Source organism: Ambystoma mexicanum, chromosome 5p (assembly GCF_040938575.1).
Source record: "Ambystoma mexicanum isolate Mex_15411 chromosome 5p, UKY_AmexF1_1, whole genome shotgun sequence".
In the NCBI taxonomy this organism is placed as follows: Eukaryota; Metazoa; Chordata; class Amphibia; order Caudata; family Ambystomatidae; genus Ambystoma; species Ambystoma mexicanum.
Window position 1 is genome coordinate 243,566,516 of NC_090930.1, and position 16,711 is coordinate 243,583,226.

At 42.5% G+C, this 16,711-nt stretch overlaps 1 protein-coding gene and 1 long non-coding RNA gene across 2 annotated transcripts in view; one reads left to right on the top strand and one right to left on the bottom strand.

Annotated features, from left to right (window-relative positions):
- Positions 1-16,711, bottom strand: part of SH2D1A (SH2 domain containing 1A) — a 642,540-nt gene that overhangs the window by 111,558 nt on the left and 514,271 nt on the right. The window lies entirely within an intron of this gene.
- Positions 13,292-16,711, top strand: part of LOC138480876 (uncharacterized) — a 324,714-nt gene continuing 321,294 nt past the window's right edge. The window contains exon 1 of the long non-coding RNA XR_011274153.1: positions 13,292-13,479. This is a non-coding gene — a long non-coding RNA (uncharacterized lncRNA). The remainder of the gene's footprint in view (positions 13,480-16,711) is intronic.

The following is a 16,711-nucleotide window of genomic DNA, read 5'->3' on the forward strand; positions in this document are numbered from 1 at the left end:
ACATGATCTCAACCTCCCATCAAGTCATCGGCCAATCCCGTGGAGCCAGCCCCTAAAGAACTATGTATGCACCTCCCTTCAAACCAATGATATTGTAAATTACTGGCTGTATAGAAATAATCACTGATGATGCTGTAACCTTTTTAAAAACACATGGTATTGTATTGTTTGCCAGAGTGCTCTCGAGGCAGCAGAGTTCTCTGGATGCTGAATTTTATATAAATCTTTGACAACTCGCAATCATCTCTCATGGTCTAATTCCATACTGGGATGTGTCCTTTATTCTGAATTTTATTGGTATTGTGGGGAGTGAGTACTTTCAGTATCCATTGTTTTATTATTATTTTATTATAGTAGGGAATATTTTCTCCTCCCCCTTTCTCCCCTTTCCCCTTTCTCCTTTCTCATCCTTCTCTCCAACTACACCTGACAATGTTTCTAGACAAGTCTGCTCTATGACAGTGTCATCCAAACAGGTGCACCCCTGCTCCTCCAGAACCATCAAGGACCACATTGACACCCTAGCTGCAGCCTTAGCCGATTTCTGCAATCCCTCTTTTGCCATTGGAACTTCCCCCTCTCTCCTCAAGCACACCCTTGTACACTTCCTTGAAAAGCTTCCTGCCGATCCTACCTGTCCGGCAAACTATCACACAATCTCTATCACTCCTTTCCTGGTCAAACTCCTGTAAAAGCTGGTCCTCTCCCAGCCTTATCTCCACACTGAATTTATTGGTTGTCTCCATGACCATCGGTGTGGCTTCAGAGCAGCAAAAGGCATGCAAACTGCTCTCCTGAACACCCGTGAAGATCTGCTCACCAATCTTGACTCAAGCCTTCCTTCTGTCCACATCCATCTTGATCGTTCCTCTGCTTTTGACAGTCAATCAGGCCATCCTGATCAATTGACTCTGTGAAAACATGGGCATCACAGATATGATATGATATGATATATGATATGATATGATATATGATATGGCATTTATAACGCGCCTATTCACAAGTGTTTCAAGATCAAGCACTGGAGTGGTTAACATCCTTCCTCCTGGACTGGACCTCCCAGGTCCATCTTGGGTTCTTTCTCTCCACCACCTCTCCCTCCTTATGTGGTTTTTCCAGGGCTCTAACCTCTCACCCTGGCTCTTCAATTTCTACTTGGTCTACTTGGCCCTAATGTCTACTTGGGACCAGGAAACTCTGGTTTACCCAAAAAAACACACACAAACTTCTCTAGAATTGAACATCTGACATTGAAGAAATTGTTGAACAATAAGGACGTAATAATCAAAACCGCAGACAAGGGTGGATCACTGGTGGTGTTAAACAAGGAGGACCATATAGCTGAACTAGAAAGACAATTGAGTGACAGAGAAACTTACCATGAAATATCCTTTGATCCAACGGAAAAGGTACGGTAGTTGATTAAAGAAGTACTAGATGAGGGAGAAATTAACAACTACATAATGGAGAAGACGAGAAGATTATTGGAGACAACACATCCGACCATGCCAGTATTTTATATCTTACCAAAAATCCATAAGAGCCTTAGAAATCCACCTGGAAGACCCATCATAGCGGTAATGGGTAGCGTTTTAGAGCCCCTAGTGAAATACGTGGATGAGCTGATTGAACCACAGATCCAGAATAGCTCCACGTACATCAGAGATACCAGTGATTATTTTGTCGGAGCTAGCTAGTACCAAGTTTCACATGAGTCATGATATATTGTTCATGATGGACATTACATCACTTTATACGAACATCACACATGTAGCAGGACTTGATGCCAGGGAGTGGCTCTTGTTGCAAGCAGGAACGTGTGGTAATGATAACGTTTTCATATTGTATTGAAACTGTTGAAACTGATATTGATGAATACCCTTTTCAGATTTAAAGATGATTACTTCCTGCAGATGTCGGGTACTAGCATGGGGACAGCGATGAATCCATGCTATGCTAACACTTTCATGTTGTCTTTGGAAACAGAACTTGTTCTTAAGTCCGATAGATGGTTGAGGAATCTCACTATGTATGTAAGATACATAGATTTTATTTTTGGTATATGGAATGGACCAGAGAGCGAATTGAAGGAATTTTTCAAGATGATGAATATAATGCATCCGTGGATTAAACTTACCTCTTAATACAGTAAGTTCAAGATACATTATCTCGATGTAGAAACTTACAGCAGTGAAACAGAGCTACATACCTGGATTTTTACAAAACCTGCTGATAAGAATAGCCTATTGATGGTTTCCATCCAAAAAGGACGAATGATAGTGTCCCGATCAGCCAATTCATGTGGTACTGGAGGAACATTTCAGAAGAAGAGGAATATGATAGACAAGCAACAACATTCAAGGAGAGGTTTATGCAAAGAGGTTATAAAGAAGAACAAATCAATCAAATAGCAGAGAAAGTAGCAAAATGCCAAGGGAATCACTACTCAAAACAAAAGAAGGAAGACAAAACATTGGTATATGTTTAAACTCAATCGTTAGAAAGTGGGAAAATTAAGAAGGTAATGAAGAAGAATTGGCCACTACTTGAGATGTATCCAATACTTGAAAGAGTACTACCAGAGGCACCGGCCTTTACATATCATAATGGTCAAACACTTCGGAACACATTAGTGAGAGCGTAATTGATAGACAAAAAGGATACACCAATACTGAAATGTAAGGGCACAACGCCATGTCTAAACTGTCAGCACTGTGACAACGTCATCAAGGGGAATGAGGACAAACACCCATATTCTGGAAAAGTGATCAAACTCAATCAGTCATGTACATGTGATTTGAACAATGTTGTGCATGCACTAAAATGTCCGTGCGGTTTATTTTACGTGGGGATTACGAAACGCAAGGTAAAAATCCCATGGACAGAACATAAGTCGAGTATAAGGACAAAGAATCTAAAATCACCAGTCGCTGCCCACTACTTGGAAGCCAGGCATAATGTTGCGCAAATGAGATGTGTAATTCCTGAACAAGTGAAAGTCGGTAACAGACGGGAAGATATCAACAAGAAATTGTTACAGAAGGAAATAACTTGGATTGAAAGTTTGGACTCCCTCTCACCTAGGGGATTGAACTGTGAATTTGATCTGATGTTTTTTGCTGTGATTTAGTGAATTACAATAGCTTCATTGATATAGTAATGGGCATTTAACATTGGAAACATCATCCTTACATGTATGGGTTGAATGGTTGGGTATATTGAGAATGTGAGCTATCGTTAAAGACTGGCAGTGAGGATTGGCAGTGTGGTAACCCCCAATGATGGAGTGACCAGAGTATGATACAATAGCATATGCAGTATAATAGGTGGTTAAGATCACTACCTATGACCAGAATGGGAGCCTGCATGCAGCACAGACAGCAACTTCATGGTTTTACTTGATGGTTTAACTTCTGATGCTTTACCAATATTGGTATACCAGTGAGGGGTTTCAACTATTTGAGCAGAACATGCATGGCATTGTTTGTTTCGTAAGATGAGCAGAACCTTAACATCTGGCTCAGAAAATGTTTATACACCTATAGTGTGAGGCATGAAAATGAATAAGACTTCCAGTTAAGGGGATTTGGTAGGTCAAGAATTACTGTCGTGATTAGGGTTCATTCACTAGCTGCCACTGGAAGAACAACAGGTATTTAGGTAGGACTGAGAACCAAGCGCCTTATGAGAATAAGACTTCCAAATCTTTGCGAGAGGTGGGGGCCAGAGGACATCCTTGGTGACTGTCTACTCTAGCCACCCGGCCATCTTGTGTTATATGGATACGCATGTCCGGACAGAGCAACCTAACACCAATTGAGGCACAAAGGTAAGGATTTTACGATTCCCCAAGAAAGATGGCCGGTCGGCCGAGTAATGGACCAGTGTGCGCATGAGTGTGGCATCCATGGCAATGCGTAGCATAACTGAGAGTGATTAGAGATGGGACAGTTTGGACTGTCCAGTTTGGAACGGGGATGTGTGACTGTGAGAACCTGGCATCAGGTAAGCACCCTCGAGGCACATCTTACATGCACAATGCGGTGTTAGAATTGCTATCGAGTTTATTCTCGAATCGCTGTTGTTTACGGGAGGGGAAGGAATATGCGGCGTGTACTCATACAGTGCCACTCCAGGGATGGAAAGTGAACATCTGATATATCTTAACATCAAATATAAGTGAGATCTAATGCATTAGTATATTACAACGCAGATCTATCCCATATCCTAAGGAATATTATCTATGATTTACAGGTTGTTCCTGTATCATGAAACTTGGGATTAGTGCTACGATCCAATTCTAAGTTTGCGCATCGAAAGTGGAACTCCACAGACTGGACATTGATATAACCACGTCCAGGTAGATATACTTTGCATAATTCATGAAGGCCCATTGAGATTAATTCCCTTATGTGATGATGATTTCTTTTATTGGTTTTATGTAGGCAATACAGGATTGTGAAAAGGAAAAGAGAATTTTGAACTGGGATTGCAGAATTGAATATTACACTTCCCAAAAAACAAGAATCCTTGAAGGTCAGTCTTTTAGGTAACAATTAAAGAAATAAGGTCTGAAAGAAAAACTATTTAGAATTTAGACTAACAGTGGCTACTGTCATTAATTGCAGATAATTTGAAATACAGATGAAACAGAATGGTAGCAACAATTGAACATCAGTGTTGAACATGCCCTGATGAAGGATTTAACATCCGAAATGCGTAGGCCATAAGCTGAATGTTAGAACTCTGACAAAGATCTGAATGGGTCACATAACTGTATCAAGGAAAAAAACGTGTTGGTTTAATGTACAAATATAAGCGAATATCAGTTTGATGAGAAACCATTGGTTTATACAAACCTGGTTAAAAGTGTGTTGTTTATGGTGAAATTGGAACTATGACAACTGATTGTAATGTTTTCTACATTTCTTTAAATGTTGCTTTACATGTGTTTTTGAGTTTCTAGTAAAAATTGTTTTAGGAACATTTGAAAATTGTTGTGCAGTGTCTTTGATCTGTACAACGATAAGAGATCTGTGAGGGAAAGACAGAAGTAGAAGAGAAGTGTTCAACATAAAAACTTTGTGTAGACTGATTGTATGTATTATTAAAATGTATTAAAATATAGGAGGCTTTAAACACCAATAGAGTGCATATGGTTTGCCTGTTGATAACAATAGGTTTTATGGTTATTTTGTTTGAGTCTGTTCTCCAAGGTCAAGGAGACAATACCCCATTGCACCAGAAGTAGTTGACAATTGGATTACATGAACACTAAGTATCACTCAACAACATCACTTAAGTATGAGGAGTTGAAAGGAGTGCCCTTCTATGTTTCATTATGTTACCCCTCTTCAATTACTTGGCCCCTTTGGCCCACCTGATCTCTACCTTCTCCTGTAACTTTCAGTGTTATGGGGATGATACTCAGCTCACATGCTCATTCCTGATTGTCTATCCACGATTCAGGATTGGTGCGCCTCCAACGACCTCTGCCCTAATTCCAGTAAGACTGTGAGCCTTCTCATTGGGACCCCTGCTCCTGCTTTTCCTCTTTCACTCTGGCCACCTCCTTGGACCCATCTTTGACTCCACTCTCTCCTTCTCTCCTCACATCACGCCACTTGGCAAGAAGGAACACTACCAGCTGCACCTCCTCAGAGGTATTCTTCATTTTCTCACTTTCAGCTCACTATCTCAAGAGCCTGGGGTCTCTCTAGGATGAACTACTGCAACAGCTTCTTTCTTAATTGCCTTTTTCTACTCTCTGCCCTCTGCAACTAATCCAGAACAGGACTGCAAGACTTGTCCTTGGCCTCAAGCCCAGGGACTGTATCTATTCAGGCCTCAAATGCCTCCACTGGCTCCCGGTGGCTGCAAGGATCAAGTTCAAGACCCTCTGCATCATCCCCAATGCGTTCTGGGGCTGGGGGCTCACACTACATCCAACTCTCTCTTCCCAAACACCTTTCTTCTCCATCCATTCGCTTAGCCACCTCCAACTCTCTTAAGGTCAGATGCTTCTCCAGGCAGAGAGTGGGAGGTAGACCTCTCTCCTCTACAGGTACCTCCATCTGGAATGGCCTCACTGCCCCTCTCAAATTTGAGCCAGTCCACCTGAAGTTCCAGAAAAATCTCAAGACTTTCCATTTTGCCTCTGCTTTCTCTCTCTCCCCTGCTGACCTTCCTGGCTGCTGCACTGACTGGTTGCCTGGCTACCCTCAGAGTCTCACTGGGTACCAGACTCCATCCATGACCAGGTTCGCCTGCACTGCCTCTGGCCTACCGTGCACTTAGGGGCTGTAACTGTAACCCTACAGTCACCTGCATCCTTGTTCTTACACAGAGCTGTGCTTCCCTGCCTGCTCGTTCTCAAAGCATTGCTGCCCTGATGACACTTCCCCTTCCCTCACCCTAGCAGGTTCCCCTTCTCCCTCCACCTGCACTTTGTGTTGTTTTGCACTCACACAATCTTAATGACACAAGGTCTAGTATGATCGTTTGTTTTGTCCTAACTCGGCCCCCCCCTTGTCTTGTCACGTCTAGAAACACTTGTATACAGGAGCATTATAAATGACTTATATCATGTCATATCATATAATTTCCACTGAAAATACTACCAAACTTAAATATTAATACTGCACGAAGTAACAGGGAGGATCAGCATTATTTAGTAAGGACATTCCAGTTATTCCTAATTTTGGAGATCCACTGGATTTCGTTGGGGACCCAAGTGTTAATGCATGGGGCATGTATGCCTTGTGGTAATGTTGGATATGGTACTGGTTTGGAGTGGAGGAAATTTCCAACATTTCCAAACAAGCATAAGAAGGTCTCAAGTTGGCTATTGAGTCTCTCCAAAACGAAGTTATTTATGTCCATGCTAAGAGTCTATAAAACACCCCTATTCTATATGTTAAGGATTCTGGCAAATATTGATTTCACTTTATGCAATATCTATGTGTCATTGATGCTGCTGTGCTGTCAATTTTCGAAGTGGTCACTAACAGTACCACCATTCCTTCCGGCATGTATTTTTGTCTGCTACACTTCTCACTGGTGTTAACTTGTGCTCAGTTTATTTAGCATTCCTATTCATCTAGATACACAATTTTTCTTTTCCTTTTGCAGTCTGCAAATGGCCAGGCCAAGACTTCCTGTTGGAAACACGGAACAACCCAACATTTTCTTTCAAAACCTTAAGAAGATCTAGACTTGGTTAAAGTCACTCATGGCTCCATGGTTACCAAATGTGTGGATGATTTTTTCATGCATCCCCTTCTCGCAAAGTTGAAAAATGGTCACTCCTACGATTCTCACTGCACTAGCTTTGCATGGTCACATTGCTAAAAAAGTTAAATTGAAACTTTTCAAAATGTTTCCATTATAGGGAGCATGAAATATCATACAGTGAACGCAATCACACATCTGCCTGTATTTCACCTATCCTGCTAATGCTTAAATTGCACACTAAAATACAAATGTATTCTTACATCAGCCTTCCTGTTTTCTGCAATCAATAGATATTGGGCCTCATTACACGGTAGGCGGTAACCATGGCGCTATTAGCGCCATGGTTGCCGCCAGTATTTTACCATGTCGGCCATGGTGGAATTACCGCCCTACTCTAAGGTGAGCGGGGGCGGTAATTCCCCATTCACCAAGGTACTTCCCCATTCCCATTTTTCCCCCATAGGGCATAATGGGAATGGTGAAGGCGCTAATTACGGTACCGCAAATTGTGGTACCATAATTAGCACCGAGGTCCCTTTGCGGCATCCTACTTTAACGGCTGGTAAAACCAGTCGTTAAGGTCGGGTCCCGCAAAGGGAACTCGTAGTAAGGCGGTAAGGGTTAACCGGTACCGGTGCCCTTACCGGTACCAGTAAACCCTTACCGCCTACCGTGTAATGAGGCCCTTTGTGTTCGGTGATCCCCAAAGGGTGACTCTACATTTTCTACCATTAAAAAAGCTTTTGCCTCTGCTCAACCCTTGGTTTCCCAAATTGCGAGAAACCCTTCAGTCTCTATTGGGATGAATGCAACTCTTTCACTTTAGCTGTGCTCACAAAATGCATTGTGATCTCCAAAGACCTTTAGCATATTTCAGTGTCTGGCTTGGGCCAGTGGCATTGAGCTTCCCCTCTTGTTTATTTGCAGTAGCTGATGCTGCTATGTTAGTTGAAAAACATGAACCACTAGTTTAAGGAGACTCATTTACTCACTCTAGGCTGTACCCTGTCTCTGCTCTCCTGTTAGAAGGCAAAACTCAGAACATATCTAACGCTCATCTCACTAAGTATGAAAAACGTGTATTGCCTGCACCCCACATTTCTGTTGCATGCTGCTCTGTATTCAACTTTAGCTCTCTCCTCCCCAATCCCAGAATGTTGACCATTATTGTCTTGCCGTTTCCGTCCTCAATACCAAACCCCACATTAACCCAAAAGATGTATTTCTCCAAAACCCTGATTCCATTCACTTTGTGGAAGGCTATTGCCTACAATTTTTCTAAGGAATATTTCTGGCAGGTTCTACACATTCTTCAGTTGTTGAATTACTTGCTGCACATTCACTCTGCACAGTTAACTGAATTGGTTGCCAATACACATGCATGCATTTTGTCTGAAGGCATTCATGTACTATATGTGCCGAATCATGGTATGGCTTTTGTGTTGTGCATCCTTGTACTCATGTTTACTGGGTGGTTTGAAGCATTCCCATGTCAAACTGCAAATCAATAACTGTCACTAAGAAAATGCTAAAATAATGTATCCCTTGATGTGGACTCCAATTGATTATTTATAGTAATAAGGGGCCAGGAGGCAGATTACAGGTCAAATTGTCACTTACATTTGCCATGACCTGAACACAACTTCACTGTGCCTATGCCCAGCAATCAGACAGTGTTGGATGCTACACATTGGCCTCCCACCCAACTGAAGCATTGCCACTCCCCCACAAACTACTTATGGGCAGACCTGTGATATTCCCATCCACAGCTCCATCGCAACCACCAAACAAGATTTGAACATGAATTCTGGCCTAATCCTTAGATTATGTAAGAAATTAAAGCCTGCTGTCAAGTCTCTCCATACAGTGGCATCTGAATCATTCCTGTAACCACCCAACGGCCCATGTAAAGACCTCCAGCCTGGCAATTGAGTCATGGTGGAACAGAGCCAGCCTAAGCATGCAACCATGCTGGTCTGGACCTTATGAGGTCCTGTTAACGACTGATACTCAAGTCGGCTGGAAAGGCTTCCATTTGTGAATACATACATCTCACCTGACGAGAGGGTTTGAGCCCTTGAATTCCAACGCTATTCCTTTTAAGACAACAAGGACAGTGCTCTGTTCAAGACAAAGACTGCCATGCTACAACCTATGTGGTTATTCCAACTATCAGCAGTTGTCTGACATTTGATCTCAGAGGTAAGAGAAGAAGCTCCTGTGTACTACATAGTTGCTGTGCTGAAGTACCCACCGGCCTGTCTTGCTTTCTTTCACTGGGCACCTTGGGTTGGGGGATGGAGATTAAGCAGTTCATTTTATTGTTGAGGGATTTTGCTCTTGATGGTGTTACTTGGTGCATGTACGAAAATGGTGACCTCCTCAATAGGTCTGCAACAATGTGTACTTTGGGCAATGCCTATATGATTATGAGTGGCCTCTAAACCCATATCCTGCTAGTGACCTACCTACCACAGTACCAAACATTAGAGCAGTTGGCTTATATTGGATATCTGAGAAGATAGCCTCCAAGACCCTGCAATGTAACTGGTTGGGAAAATGCAGCATTAGCCATGTCATCCCTACTGCTACTGTTTGCAAAGACCTTCCCCCTGGCCACATCAGAAATGCCAGGGACATAGAAGATACACAAGACAAAGTAGACCCCAAAAAATCTCTAACAGATACAGACCAGTATTGGGATACATTATTTCCTTGGTATGGTACTACAGGCTTGGCAACAGCTCTAATTAGCTTGCATGCTGTAGTCAAACCTACGGTAAATAACACGGCTGATGTTTTAGAATGTTTATATTTATTGATAACAGCGACTTTATCCATAGCACAGTGCAAATAATTTAACTGTACAACAATAATAAGTGACAAAGAACATGACCCATAACGATAACTCATATGACAGAAAACTTTAAGTTAGAATTAACTTAATTAATGTCTTGAATTGGGCTGAATTAGAGAATTAACGAATATCAAAAGACAAACAAGTTTATAATTTAGGTGCTAAAGGTTTACATGAATTGAAACATGTAGGTTCACAAGTAGGCATGAAACATAAAATATAATTTGGTAGGCAGAGTGAAGCAGTAGGATTAGAAGAGGCTATCGAAGAAGAAACATCCCTTTCAGAAATAGGATAAACAAAGAGAAATAATGATTACCTATTGAGTCTTTAGGCCAGACGTACTGACAAAAGAGTAAAACGAGGTATCAAAAATGGTTTTGCCGAATAGAATAGATGGTTCTTCTGAATAGAATGGCTTTAGATATTTCCCACGCTGTACAAGGGCTAATCAAGGAAGAATGTTGCAAATAAATTCCAGACAGCCAAGATATAGTAAATGATCATGCTGAACATATTAGAAATATTGCTTACGCCCCATCCGATGCACAGGAATTATCTATATCCATCCGGTTTACTGAAATCTTGTGCTGATATGTGTTGTAATAATTGTTGTTACTGTTGTTATTATTGCTTTAATCAATTACTTCATCTAGTGTACAAACAAAATACCTGAAGCTTTCTCTCAAAAACAATTCTTTTGAATGTTTATAAGGAAATGAAAGATAGCGATGCCGCTTATTTAGAGAAAGCATACAGACTATTGGATATGCAAGTGCAATGTTTGTTGGGGTTATGCTGTAGTTATCATCCTTTGACTAACATCCTTGTGGCTGTTCATGTTCTTCATAGATCTTGGGAGCCAACATGGAACTCTTCTCTGACTGTAGTATTGTGGTTTAAGGTGGCACCTACTGGCATCAAAGGGGGGACTGTGGAGACCTGAATTTTTGTCCTCCCTGGCTCAGCTTTCAGATGCCATGACTGTGCAAGGTCTTTTTTTAGACACCAGTAGTTTTTGCATGTACAAACAGATCCTCTGACTGAAAAAAAGCACTGGTTGAGCTATTCATGTTTATGTGTGATGATAATGCAACATTCTCTGTATTTATGATAAAATAAGCAGTACGCATGATGTTCTGTTTTCTGAGCACACGAGACCACAGGCACATCTATTCGGGGAAATATTGCCACTGTCTTTCTAGTTTTGCTTCCTCCTTAGACAAACTGTAATTATTCAGCAAGTTTTTCAAAGCAGCACTTCAGAGATAGCCGAAAGAAGTTCCCAGCACATATAGACAGACCTATGGGTTATTAGTCTGCTCTCTGTGTCACTTTGGCATACCAGAAGTAAATAACCCTACTGCCGACCTGGAAACCTACAACAATGTCTTGAATTTTCATTCATGACTGGTGCAGTCTGGTTTTCAGCCTGGACATGGCACAGAGGCATCCCGTTTGTGGTTTTGGGTTGTGGTTTGAGGCAACGGAGTGCTCAGTTGTATTGTTGGATCCTTCTGCTGTCATCTATACAGTATGCACCAGTAGACTAAATCATGTGCTACATCCCTTACATACTTTTTTTCCTACTTATTTTTCCTGAAAGAGTCAGGGTGCTTTTTGTTACTTCTCCTCCTTAGTTACTTGGGGCTCCTTTCGGGATCTTTACTCTCTTCTGTTCTCTTTGCATTTACCTGATCCCTCCCTTCTGCCAGATAAGTAGAGTTTATTGTTATGTTACAATCATATGCAGATGATAATCTGGTATATGTTGAGATTCGGGAGAACGAGGGTAACCTTAAACCACTATCCCATTGCTAGGGTGGATTATGGCCTGTAATAGCGGCCATGATCTTCAGTTAAGTTGGGATGATTCTGTTTGATAATGGAAAAAGATAATTGTTGCAGAATTTGTATTTATATCCGATCATTCGGCACCGCTGCCCTCTTAGCACTTAGGTGATGAACCTCTTTGTGACCTTTAACATTGCCATCTCCCTAACACCTCAGATGAATATGGTTGTCGGCAATAGGCTTTGTCATCTTAAACCTTTTAAGAAAGTGTTACCTCTGCTTTTTTACACCATCAGGCCACTGTACTTGGCACTTTGGTGAGCTCTTGCTATTATTGCTGGGCTCCCTCGTGGCTCCATTAATAAATACCAAAGGACACAGAATACAACCAGTAGACTTGTTGCTGGCATCTGCAAAAGGGACCACACATGTCCTGCTAGATGATATTACACTGGCTACATTTCTCAGACCACTTGAAATTGGAACTGGCTTGTTTGCCACTACAATGATTGTATGACATGGCCCATCCCTTATTAACAGATTGTTTGGGTAAATATACTGCTTCTCGCCTCCTTCTTATATCCCCGCAGCTGCTATTGAATGCCCCGCAGTTCGAGTGTCTCCAAAGATTGCTCGCACATGCTTTCTTTAAGCTAGTCTCTTTATGGCCGCCATCCTTGCAATCAGAGAACCCAAAGCTATCTGCACCTTCTTTCTGGATTCTCTTCTTCAATTCCACACAAATTTCAGTTTCTCTTGACTCTGCCCTCGTCCCCTTGGCAATCAATGCTTCAACAGACCCTGCCCAGGGCTCCCCAGAACCTCTTGCTCCCTATAGCCCACCATAGTTTCTGGGGAACAGCCTTGCTTCTGGGCCTTGCCACAGAAGCACTTTGGTTCCATGAGGGCCTCCCCTGCTCCAATGTGTCTCTTTCTATAAAGAAACCTCAGGGAAGACCCTTATGTTTGGGCCTTTCTAAGCCTTGGTGACATATACATCAACCAGTTTTCTGAAGAGTGGCCCAGTGATGTAAACTATGCTATTTTGTGAGGTTGAACAGTGGTACTGTTCGGAGCTTGTCTTAAAACCGCTGCCAGTCAAAACTCACAATGCATATGTCTTTCCCAGTAGTTGCGGAGCTAGAAGGGATCCATATATTACCCACCTCCCGGTTCTCTCTTCCTGTCACTGTGCATCCACTTCATTGCGTTGGGGAACACAATAGACAATTAATATGGCATTGGTCCCGTCACTTATACATCCCTTCTCTTGCCATCTGCTACATGCCCAAGTGCAAAGTCCAGAGTGAATGGAGCCCTGCATGAATGTATCTATTCAGCTCAAACTGTGAATCGTACTTGGCATGCCACAATCGGATGATGACACATGCACTGCAGTTGAGCTGACTGCATGCAGGCACCAGTTGTAGCACAAAGCTTCCTTATACTGTGGCCTTCTCCCCTCAGATGTCCTCAGCCAGATTCCCCCTCTTGGTATCCACCTTCGAGCATGTCTACCCTCCATTGTGCCACATACATGCTGTATCTGCCACTTGAACAGCTAGACTTGATTGACTGAGGACACCATCATAAAGGTAAGGTGCAGTTTCAGTTTGACTATCTGTGTGCTGTGAATGTAATGTAAATATAGATGAAATAGTCCGTGAGAGTCTCCCTGAGTGTCTGTGTGAGCCAGAGACAATTCATATGGGCACCAGTTTTTGTATGTGTGAGTGTCTTTTTGTCTCATTTGTGTATTTGTGTGTGTTGGGGGCTGTGTGTGGGAATGGGATGTGTTCATCTGTTGTGTGTTTGGCAGGGGAGGGGACCCAAACTGGCACCATGAATGTGCTTTAAAGTGGCTGGCATATATGATGTACACCATCATGACCGTGTTTTCCAGTAGAGATACTAGCATATATTCCAAAGGCAGTATGTATGAAAACGTGATTTACAGACCCACCATGGGATATATTTTGAAGCCAAGCAATGGTTATCCTTTACAGCGACATGCTTGGATGTCTTTTGAGCACCACCCAGAACATTTTTACAGTAGCAACACTGTCAGATATGTGGGCACAAAAATACATGTTGATATATGCTATGGACACAGGCACCATGTGCTGCCATATATTGTGGGCACGATTAGGTAACTGGCAATGCTGACATCTATTTTAACTTCTGCAAGAGCATATGATTTGCAGAGCCAATAAGGGGTTTATTGTGGCCCCATGCACCATTAATGTAATTTGCAATATAATGAGACATATGTTGTGGACACCACCTGTGAAGTATTTTGCCATGGCAATACTGGCATATACACAGGCAGCAAGCAAAAGTGTTTTGCAAGGCCATGCTGATGTATCGTGTGGACAGTCGTTCTAACATGTTTTCCAGTGGTAGTGGTGGCATATATTGTGTGCATCATCCTGAAAAAGAGTTTAACGGGGCCATGCTGGAAAAAGTTAACGGCACCTGCATAATACATATGTGCTTAACAGTGTCAGTGGTGGCATATGTTTTAGTTGGCACTATTATGAAATCCTTTCACAGCTGCACTGCTGGCATATATTGCGGACACAGGTTTCATGAAAATGCTGTAAAATACTCAATGTACAGATGTGATCATGTATTGGTGTTTTCCATGTGTTCATCTGTATAACCAATTGTAAATTGAATGTCTTTTCACTCACTTTTATTCAAAGCCTGTTCTGTTAAATGCACCATTTCAACCGATTATTTAAAAGAAAACATTCTCAAGATGATGCCCCTTAAAACTCACTCTTTGTGCAGTGGCTGCTGCTGCTATATTAGTTGGAAAACGCAAAACAGTTTAAGTCCGCTCATTTTTCAATGGAGGGTTCAATGGATACTCCCACCCCGTGGCACCAAAATCTGCCTTTGCACAGAATCTGAGAATCTGTTCGCAGCCGAGAACATAAAAGGAAAACAATGTCAGTCATTTGTTCAGTTTGAGTGTTGCGGGCTGACAAAGTTTTAAAAAGTTTTGTCCAAGAAAATGTAAGACAACTAAAAACGTCTTCGTATGACTTGTGCCTCTGTTAAGAGAGGACTTCGCACTTAAAGTCATTTTTTCACACCATTTTGTTTATATGAATCCAAATTGAAAGAATACAACTCAATAGACATGTTTCACCCAGAAAATTGATTAATTTAAAACAGAGGAGCCCTCTGCAGGGTGCCAGAAAGTTCTGAAATCGCACAAACACCCATGGAAACAGAAAAAGGGAAGGAAAAATCAGAAACACCCTCGCAGAGGAGCTTTTTATTTCACAGGTTCCATCTGCTCTTCCTTTCTACGTGATGCTCATGACAGCCCTTTCAGCAAGTGACCTGGGTTCAAACCTGGCAACGGGAACGGGCTATTAAATCAAGCTCTTCCGAGTGTTCGTGTGATGTGCCAATGTTCCGGCTGCATATTCTTTTTATAATGAGTACACCTGACACTGCCGGGAATCATGAGCGTGTCCTCACAAGAATGGGAAGGAAGTTGGCAGCCTCTGTTGTCTTAAACTATAACTTTTGAGATACGTTTAAGAAAGAAAAAAAAAAGAAATCTGACTTGGTTGTGCTCATCGAAAACCACAATGTGTGCATTTTAGTTAGGACTGTGCAGCGCAAGAACATGTTTTAGCTTCGTTTGTGTTGAGCATTATATCACAGCAATGGTTGCTGACACGCATTGCTGTTTCCCGACAATCCGAGCGCTGCTAATTGGCAACAACTATTCTCATCTCTGAATTGTTCAATGATATTGAAAGAACAAGTCACATGGTGTACATAATATGGTACTATGCTGTGCAGCAATGTTATGCACAAACCCACAGGCACGTACTGTTCACGCATGCGCACACAACTCAGCACTCATATTCACGCAAACAAACGCACCAGTGCCTTTTGTATTCAGATATTAGAAGTCATGCATAACAAGTAAAACACATGTAGGCCAATCTTTCCGAAAGGTAATCGAATCTCACAACACTTCTTTATATTAACCTTGCCCCTCTTGCCCACCTGATCTCTACCTTCTCTCCTCACTTTCAGTGCTATGGAGACGACGCACAGCTCTCCTTACAGCTTCCCTACTCTCTTCTCCTTCCCCTCTCATTCCTGACATAGGGCCTCATTACGACCCTGGCGTTAACCATGGCGCTATTAGCGCCATGGTTGACGCCGGTAAATTACCAACTCCGCCATGGTGAATGGGGGAATTACCGCCCCATTCCAAGGTTGGCGGGCGGTAATTCCCCATTCACCATGGGCCCTTCCCCATTCCCATTTTTGCCCCCATAAGGCTCAATGGGAATGGGGAAGGCGCTAATTACGGCACTTTAAATTACGGTGCCGCAATTAGCTCCTAGGTCCCTTTGCGGCTAAAAGCAGGCGTTAAAGTGCAACCCGCAAAGGGACCACGTAATCAGGCACTAAGGGTTTAACGGCACTGACACCTTTTACAGCGCCGTTAACCCCCTTAACGCCTGGGTTGTAATGAGGCCCATAGTGTGCTTCTTATGATCTCTGCCTTAATGCCAGTAACACTGAGATCCTTCTCATTGGGAATCCTGCCCCTTCCTTTCCTCCAACTCCCTGGCCACCCTCCTTCGGCCCTTCCGCTCCCCCTCTTGTGAGGCAAAAAACCTGTGTGTCATCTTTGACTCCTCTCTCTCCTTCTCACCTCACATCGCTGATCTTGTCAAGAAATCTCACTTTCAGATTCACCTCCTCAGAGGCATTCTCCCTTTCCTCACCTTCCCCCAGAAACTCAATGGGCCTCATTATAAGTGAGGCGGTAAAGGTGCCGGCGAC